The sequence below is a fragment of the Hylobates moloch genome, unplaced genomic scaffold (assembly GCF_009828535.3).
Source record: "Hylobates moloch isolate HMO894 unplaced genomic scaffold, HMol_V3 SCAFFOLD_2, whole genome shotgun sequence".
In the NCBI taxonomy this organism is placed as follows: domain Eukaryota; kingdom Metazoa; phylum Chordata; class Mammalia; order Primates; family Hylobatidae; genus Hylobates; species Hylobates moloch.
Window position 1 is genome coordinate 117,026,828 of NW_026652277.1, and position 8,518 is coordinate 117,035,345.

Sequence of the window (8,518 nt, forward strand, 5' to 3'; positions counted from 1 at the left end):
TTTTAGGTTTCGAGGGCCTACATCTCTATTGTCATTTACTCAACTCGACCATTGTAGCATGAAAGCAGCCAAAGATAATACATAAACAAACAAGTGGAGTGGCTTCATCCAAATAAAATTTTATTCACAAAAACACTGCAATGTGAATTTCATGCAATTTTCATGTGTCACAAAATATTATTCTTTTGGATTTTTTTCAGCTTTAAAAAAATCTAAACACCATGCTTAGCTCATGGGCAGTATAAAGCCAGGCAGTGGGCCAGATTTGGCCCAAGAGCATTAGTTGGCCAATTCCTAATGCAGGGTGAATGTCTGGTTTGTATCGATCTGCTAGAGAAGCCTGAGGAAAAGGGCATGTTCTGATCTGTAAGCAGAGGAGATGTGCACCCCTTCCAGGCAGGATCTTTAGAAGCCAGGACATGGCTCCATCATATTATCCTTTGCCCCCCTGTTAAAACATCCCTGCTAGTCAGCCTGGACCCAAAGTGAAGATGCACAGAACAAGGCCACGGCTAACTTACAGTGAATATGAAACCTGGTTGAGAAATAAACATGTATTGATACAAGCCACCAAGATTTAGGGATCATGTTGTTACTGCACATGTTAGCTTCTGCTGACTGACACACATCTGAACAGCTTGTTTTGCATTTGTACTTGCTTGAGTCCTATAAGCATTTTAGTTTAAAAGTCTTTTTGAGAGATGGAGGCTCACTTTGTCACCCAGGCTGGAGTGCAGTGGCACGATCTCAGCTCACTGCAACCTCTGCCTCCTGGGTTCAAGCAATCCTCCCACCTCAGCCTCCCAAGTAGCTGGGATCACGAGGGTGTGTCACCACACCTGGTTAATTTTTTGTATTTTTGGTAGAGATGGGGTTTTACCATGTTTCCTAGGCTGGTCTCAAACTCCTGAGGTCAAGCAATCTACCCTCCTCGGCCTCCCAAAGTGCTGGGATTACAGGCATTAGCCATCGTGCCATCCTTTTTTAAGCCATCTGAGCTTTCATTTCTTCATCTATAAATTTGCAATATTATGTACCCTCACAAGGTTGTCATGAGGATTAAAATGAGTTATTATATGTGAGAAATGCTTTATAAATTGTAAAGCACTATAGAAAAGTTTTTATTACTTTTATTATCAAATCGCCATAAAATAAGACAGACTTTATCAGATTCTAATATAGAAGTAAAAAGTATTATGAGGCGGGAGGTACTTAAGATGACTGGGATCACAGAAGTCTTCAAGAGGAAGTGGCATTTGAACTAGATATTCAAAGACTGGCAGGATTCTAGTAGAAACATGCGCACAGGTAGGTAGCAACAGCCCATATTCTAACACACACTTGAATGTCCCTTGTCCCTGCCCTTGTTTGAAGTCCTAACACTGGTATCTGTTCATTAAATTTTGAGAAAGAGCAAAGAAGTTCTATTACAGGTAAACAGTGTGTAATAGAAGAGGATTCTGAAATGTTCATTCTGAAATTTGATGTAATATTTAAAATCATTTCAACTCAGAGTAAAGGCAGCCCAGAGGAGTTAGCTACATAATTGCTCTTTTAACAGTCCTTGCCACCCTTAGCACATTTAATTATTCCATAATTACTCATACTTATGGCCTAGTGTGGAAATTATATGTGGATTATCGATCTTGATGATGAATATAAAAGAAAAGCAGTCATTACTCTCTGTCCCCAGAAGGTCTCCCCTGTCTCCCCAAGAGAGGACAAATAGCTCTCTCTGGGCTGTAGGGAAAGATAAGACCAGAAGCACCACAGCTGTGAGCTCGGAGACCTCACAAAGGATGAAGGTGCAAAAGGTTTACACATTTCCAGAAATATTTCACCTTTGGTTTGTCTTACCCAGACTCACAAATCACAAATGCTCACTGGGATATCCAGCTGTTCAGTTAGAAAAGGTCTTGCCAAACACAAATTTCATGAGAGTCAAAAACATTCCAGCAGACTTCTCTGTTCCTTTCAGCCCCACCTCAGAGCTCACTCTCACGTTGTAAAAATAAACGTGAGCTTTAAATCCACCCATGACTCGACTCGAAGTCAGAGTACTTGACCCTTACATCTTCAGTCAGACTTTTAGCTTCTCCTGAATCACAGCTCTGCCATTAATAGGAAGGACAATCAATGGCAATGAGTGGGAAAATCACACAAATAACACAACATATGACTCTGTGTTCCTGCAAGAGCGCAAACTCTCTGCAACTCTAACATTTTATTATGTGTTTTAGGAAATAATTCGAGGAATTTGTGTAAGACCTTTCATAAGTGAGGGAGCTGTCTGCTTATATTCAGTATTAAATCTCAGATCTTACCTATTTCAAGAGACACCAGGAGTATCCCAAGTGCCCAGGAGGAGCACCACTTAGCTCTTTTGTGACTTTTTTTTAAAAGAGTCAAAAAGTGTAAAATAAAGCTCTCAGCCTTTTATCCTTCACAGTCTCTTGACTGAGGGACCATTATATTCATACAAAGCCTCTTCCTTCCTGGAGCTTATAATCTAGTTAGGGAGCAGGCAGAGAGATGAGTCATGAAGAAGCAGCACAAGATTTGAGTGGCAGTACACAGCAACTTCAAGGCCATGCAGGCTTAAACAACCAAAGAGCAGTTCTTCAATAATTCAAAGTAAGAGAGAAATCTCTAGGGTCTGGAATGGCATGGGGATGCCTGGGTACAAGGTGGAATCTGTTCCAAGACTGGATGGATTTTTTTTCTTTGTGAAGAAATGGGCAGAGGCCAGGCCTGGTAATCCCAGCACTTTGGAAGGCTGAGGCAAGAGGATCACTTGAGGTCAGGAGTTCAAGACGAGCAGAGCCAACATGGCAAAATCCCATCTCTACTAAAAATACGTAAACTAGCCCAGCTCGGTGGTGCATGCCTGTAATCCCAGCTACTCGGGAGGCTGAGGCAGGAGAATCACTTGAACCTGGGAGGCAGAGGTTACAGTGAGCTGAGATCATGCCACTGCACTCCAGCCTGGGCAACAGAGGGGGGCTCTGTCTCTAAAATTTAAAAAAAATATATATATATATATATGTGTGTGTGTGTGTTTGTGTGTGTGTGTGCGTGTGTGTGTGTGTGTGTATATATGTGTATATATGTGTGTATATATATATATATATCTATATGAAATGGGCAGACAACATTCTCAACATCCCCAATATGCCCAGTGTCAGAGGAGGGATGTGTCTCATGAGCTCAGGGACAGTGAGATCTGTTGCATCTGAGTCAGACCTGAAGACGAGTTGTGTAAGATAATTAAAAAGGCAAGTAGGGGACAAATTGTGAAGGGCCTGGAAAGCCTACCTAGGTGTGAACAGCTAGCATGATCCTCTGCTTGGGTTTGTAACAGAGATTAATGGCAAAGGGCCCAGGCTCAGCTTCTGAGCCTTTTGAAATAGGGATAATATTCCCTAGGGTAAGAAAGAGAAAGCAAAAAATAAAAAGAATAAAATTGGTATAGTAACAGTACCTACCTTATAGCCGTATTGATCCAAGAATAAAATGACTGTATATATGTTTTTTATATATATATATATGATCTATAAATATAAGCTATGTGTGTGTGTATATATTATACATGTATACATATCTTAAAACAGTACCTGGCAAATAAGTTCTAGGTACAAGTTAATTATTATTTTATAATTGGGGGTACTATTCCATCATCTTTGGACATGGCTAAATAGGCATATTTAATTCTTTCTTTGGGTTTTATTGACCAAAATAAGAATAATTCTCTTGGTCTGGGACAGCTAGAGACCTGCTTCCTGGCTCTACAGTACTCCAAATAGAAACCAGGCGTTTGGCAGAATAAAAGGCCCCGAATCTGTACTCCTGCGAGCACCTCCCTGAGTGCCAAGCCTGTTTCTTCCACAGCCTTCCCCTGGCACCTGGGAATGGAGAGTCTTTCCCATTAGAGCCCCAGAAACAGTGATTAAGATGGACATCTTCTGAAACAAATCGGAAACTTTTTTTAAAGGAGGAAAAAGGCTGAACTTGCACAGTATAAATATTACTAGATGGCCTCGGGCTCAGATGCCATTCACAAACTCCTCAAGCTGTGTGCTCGCAATTTATGACATTTAACAGAGCCCCTGGAGAGACCTTCAGTCTTGCCTGCACTCCAGAGCTAAATATTAGCCTCCTTGTGTTAATGAGGCCGAGTCAGGGAGGAGGAAGAAGGGAGATCATTGGAATGATTTTGCTTGTTAACCCCCAGCCCTCTTCGCGCTTCCCTTCACTTCTCACTCCCTGCCTTTAGAGAAAGCTGGAAGCTTTCATGACAAGGATTCAGTGTGTCCCCTTCACCAGCACCAGTGCTAGATCACCCCCAACCCTCTGTGCCATGGGCTGCACAGCCCCCCAGACCCCAGGGCATGGCTGGGAAGAGAGGACAGAAGATACACAGGGAGGAGGCCCTGCACAGCGAAGGCCAGTAGGGTCCTGGCCTCACCCAGGCCTGCCTCTACTTACCTCTCATACCAGCCTGTAAACACACGTGGCTCTGGTGAATCTCTAGGCCCCCAGCAAGGGAGGATCTGTACTTTTATACAAGGTAGTCCAGCCAAAGCCCACTTCTGGACAGGAGGCCGTTCATGTGAACCAGCCCCACCCGCACCTGCTTCCCCTCATTAGGCGTGACCATCTCCTAGGCAGGGCAATTATGCTCTCTAGGCCTAAGGCTGCCAGATCTAGCAAAAATGAATTATATTCTTGTAATCTTTTTTAAGAGATAGAGTTTCACTCTGTTGCTCAGGCTAGAGTGCAGTGGCATGATCATAGCTCACAGTATCTTCAAACTCCTGGACTTTAGGCAATCCTCCCACCTCAGCCTCCTGAGTAACTAGGACTATAGGTACATGTGACCACTCCCAACTAATTTTTTTATTTTTTTCTAGAGACGGGAGTCTCACTATGTTGCCCAGGTTGGTCTTGAACTCCTGGCCTCAAGCAATGCTCCCACCTCAGCGTCCCAAAGCAGTGGGATTACAGGCGTGAGCCACTATGCCCAGTTTATGAATTAGTTTTAATATAAGTATGTCTCACACAATATTTGAGACATACTTATACTTTAAAATTACTCTTTGTTCATTTGAAATCCAAATTTGATTTGGCATCATGCATTTTATCTGGTGATATGGTTTGGCTCTATGTCCCCACTCAAATCTCATATCAGATTGTAATCCCCATGTGTTAGGGGAGGGACCTGGTGGGAGGTGATTGGATCATGGGGTGATTTTCCCCACACTGCACTCATGACATCTGATGGCTTAAAAGTGCGTGGCAGTTGCCCCCTCGCTCTTTCTCTCCCTCCTACTCCACCATGGCTAGACATGCTTGCTTCCCTTTCATCTTCTGCCATGATTGTAAGTTTCCTGAGGCCTCCCAGCCATGCTTCTATACAGCATGGAATTGTGAGTCCATTAAACCTCTTTCCTGCATAAATCTTCAGTCTCACGTAGCTCTTTATAGCAGGGTGAAAACAGACTAATACATCTGGAAACCCTGGCTCAGCCTCAGTTTCCTCATCACTAAATGGAGTATTAAACGAGGTCAGTGACTTCCAAACTTTTTTTAAGGTCAAAGTTCCTCTGTTAAGAGAAGTCTTACCCAGAAGCACAATATATGAAACAGATAAGAACAGAGCCACCCAGATTGAAGCAGAAGTGGCAGCCTAAGCCCTCCTCCCACCTTTTGCTGAACCCAGGTCTGTCCTGGGTTCTGTTTCAACACCAAGGGAGTACATCAACCCTGCAATTTCGTCTGTCTCCTCCACCTAGGCTTTCAGAGGTCTTCACAAATGAAGGCCCTGCAAAACTTTACACATTCATGTCTGTTTCCTTGGCCACTAGAAATCCTTCACATGCACTGTCATGAGAGGTAAGGAGGTTATCTCCAAATACTCCAGGTCATAATCCCAGTCCCCAAACCCCTGAGACATAGGCTAGGCTCCTCCTCTGTAGGCACATGCCACAGTGATAAAGTGCCTCAGAGACTGCCCAGAGAGGCTGTGTGTGGCAGTGGAGAAAGCATGGTCTCCACTGCCACTGTTTAGCTGGGTAACTGATATGGTTTGGATGTGTCCCCACCCAAATCTCATCTTGAATTATAGCTCCCATAATTTCCACATGTTGTGGGAGGGACCTGTTGGAAGAGAATTGAATCATGGGGACAGTTTGCCCTATACTGTTCTCATGGCAGTGAATAAGTCTCATGAGAACTGATGATTTTATAAGGGGTTTCCCTTTTCACTTGGCTCTCATTCTCTCTTGCCTGCCACCATGTAAGACGTGCCTTTCACATTTTGCCATGATTTTGAGGCCTCCCAGCCATGTGGAACTGTGAATTCATTAAACCTCTTTTTCACTGTAAATTACCAAGTCTCGGGTATGTCTTTATCAGCAGCGTGAAAATGGCCTAATGAAGTAACCTTGGAATGTGAACATAGTCTCTGAATATCAGTTTCTTGATACTAAGGATATTGTTATAATAATTAACATTATACTTATATTTAAAATACACATACCTTTTGATACATCAGTTTCACTTGCAGAAATATGTCCTTCAAGTATTAGTGTACAAAATACAAAATGTAATACCTAATTGTTTAAAATAGCAAAAAACTAAAAATAAGCCATCAAAAGGGGATTGGTTAAATAAGTATGGTACATTCATCAATTAAATCCTATTGCACTTTTAAAAAATAAAATGGATCTATATATGCTAATAAAGGGAAATATCCAGTATATATTATCAAATATAAAAGTAATAAGCTGAATAGTAGATAAAATTTTATGAAATAAATATTGGCTATGCATGGGGGGAAAACCTAGAAAATACTACATTGGAGGTGATTTGGTTGTTTTCCTCTTTTACATTATAAATTTATATATTGCTTTAATTTTTATACCAACATATATTAGTTTTAGAATCAGATCAATAAAGTTTTTTAAAGAAATTTAGAGACTTCTAAATTTTTTCTTTATTTTATTGTTGAAGAAACTGGAATCCAGAGAATCACACAAGGAATGATTTCTACCTTTTACATCGTTCACTTTTTTGGCTATCCTCTAACTCTTTGGGAAGCTAGCTTCCCTTCCCTATCCAGAAGAGAGAGATCTATTCTCATTTAATCAGTCTAGGGTGTGGCCTGAGCACCGGGATTTTTAAAATCTACCTAGGTGCTTCTGAAGTGCAGCACCCAAGTTTGCAAACCACTGTTTCATATAATACGTACTTAATAAGTAGGACTGATTGTAATTATAAATGTGATGAGGCTCCAAATGACTGTGATCATGCCTAACATATAACACCCTATAATACCATTCTATCATAAATCGCATACACCATGCTGTAATAAAGAGCAGAGAGAACTATATAACTTAGCAGCTAGGTCTTACCTAAACATTTTCTTTAAAAAGCAGAAGAAAGACCGGGCGTGGTGGCTCACGCTTGTAATCCCAGCACCTTGGGAGGCCGAGGCGGGCGGATCACGAGGTCAGGAGATCGAGACCACGGTCAAACCCCGTCTCTACTAAAAATACAAAAAATTAGCCGGGCGTGGTGGCGGGCGCCTGTAGTCCCAGCTACTCGGAGAGGCTGAGGCAGGAGAATGGTGTGAACCCGGGAGGCGGAACTTGCAGTGAGCCGAGATTGCGCCACTGCACTCCAGCCTGGGGGACAGAGCAAGACTCCGTCTCAAAAAAAAATAAAATAAAAATAAAAAAATAAAAAGCAGAAGAAAATGTACCAATCAGATATGGGCATATAACTCTGGCTGGACAATTACAATATACATCCTGCAGGACATAGGGCTTGGTTCAGGGATGCATATGTGACATAAACACAGTCAATTCAAATCATTTTCAGGAATTCCTATAGATACAGAAAGAGAGGATTTCATACCTTTTACTTTCAATCACTATTCATGAGTAATATCTAAGTTTGAAACTACCTAGGCATACCTTTTGCCACAAAGTAGAAAAATTAAACCTGAAAATGAATCCAAAGAAATAAAGAAAATCTGGGAGAGCAACAATGTTCTATTGACATCCATAAAGCCACTGGGTCCAGTTGGGCCTATGGCTTGCTCCATGCTCTTGAAATTCCTGTTTTTGCTAACTGGTGTGAGGGAGTTTTGCAGAAAACAGCAACTACAGATGATTGCCAACATCGCAGAGCTCAAAGGTGCAGAGCAAGGGCTAACTCCCCATCCTACCACTCCCCCTCCAACCCACCCATTCCAATGGCTGTCCCACCACACAGATGCCCCATCACAAGGCCTGCGGTGGTGCTGGTGTTCAGATGCTACCTCTTCGGTACAAATGTACACTTGTATAAATCCTCTGGAAGAAAACTTCACAAAATGTATTATGAGCATTCAAAATATCTGCACTTCTCTGTGACAAGGGGAAAATGTGTTGATGAATGGTCTTTTTGATCATTACATTTCTCATTGTCAGTGAATGCATTGCCTTTCTGATTTTAGTGTCTATATTCTTTGGCT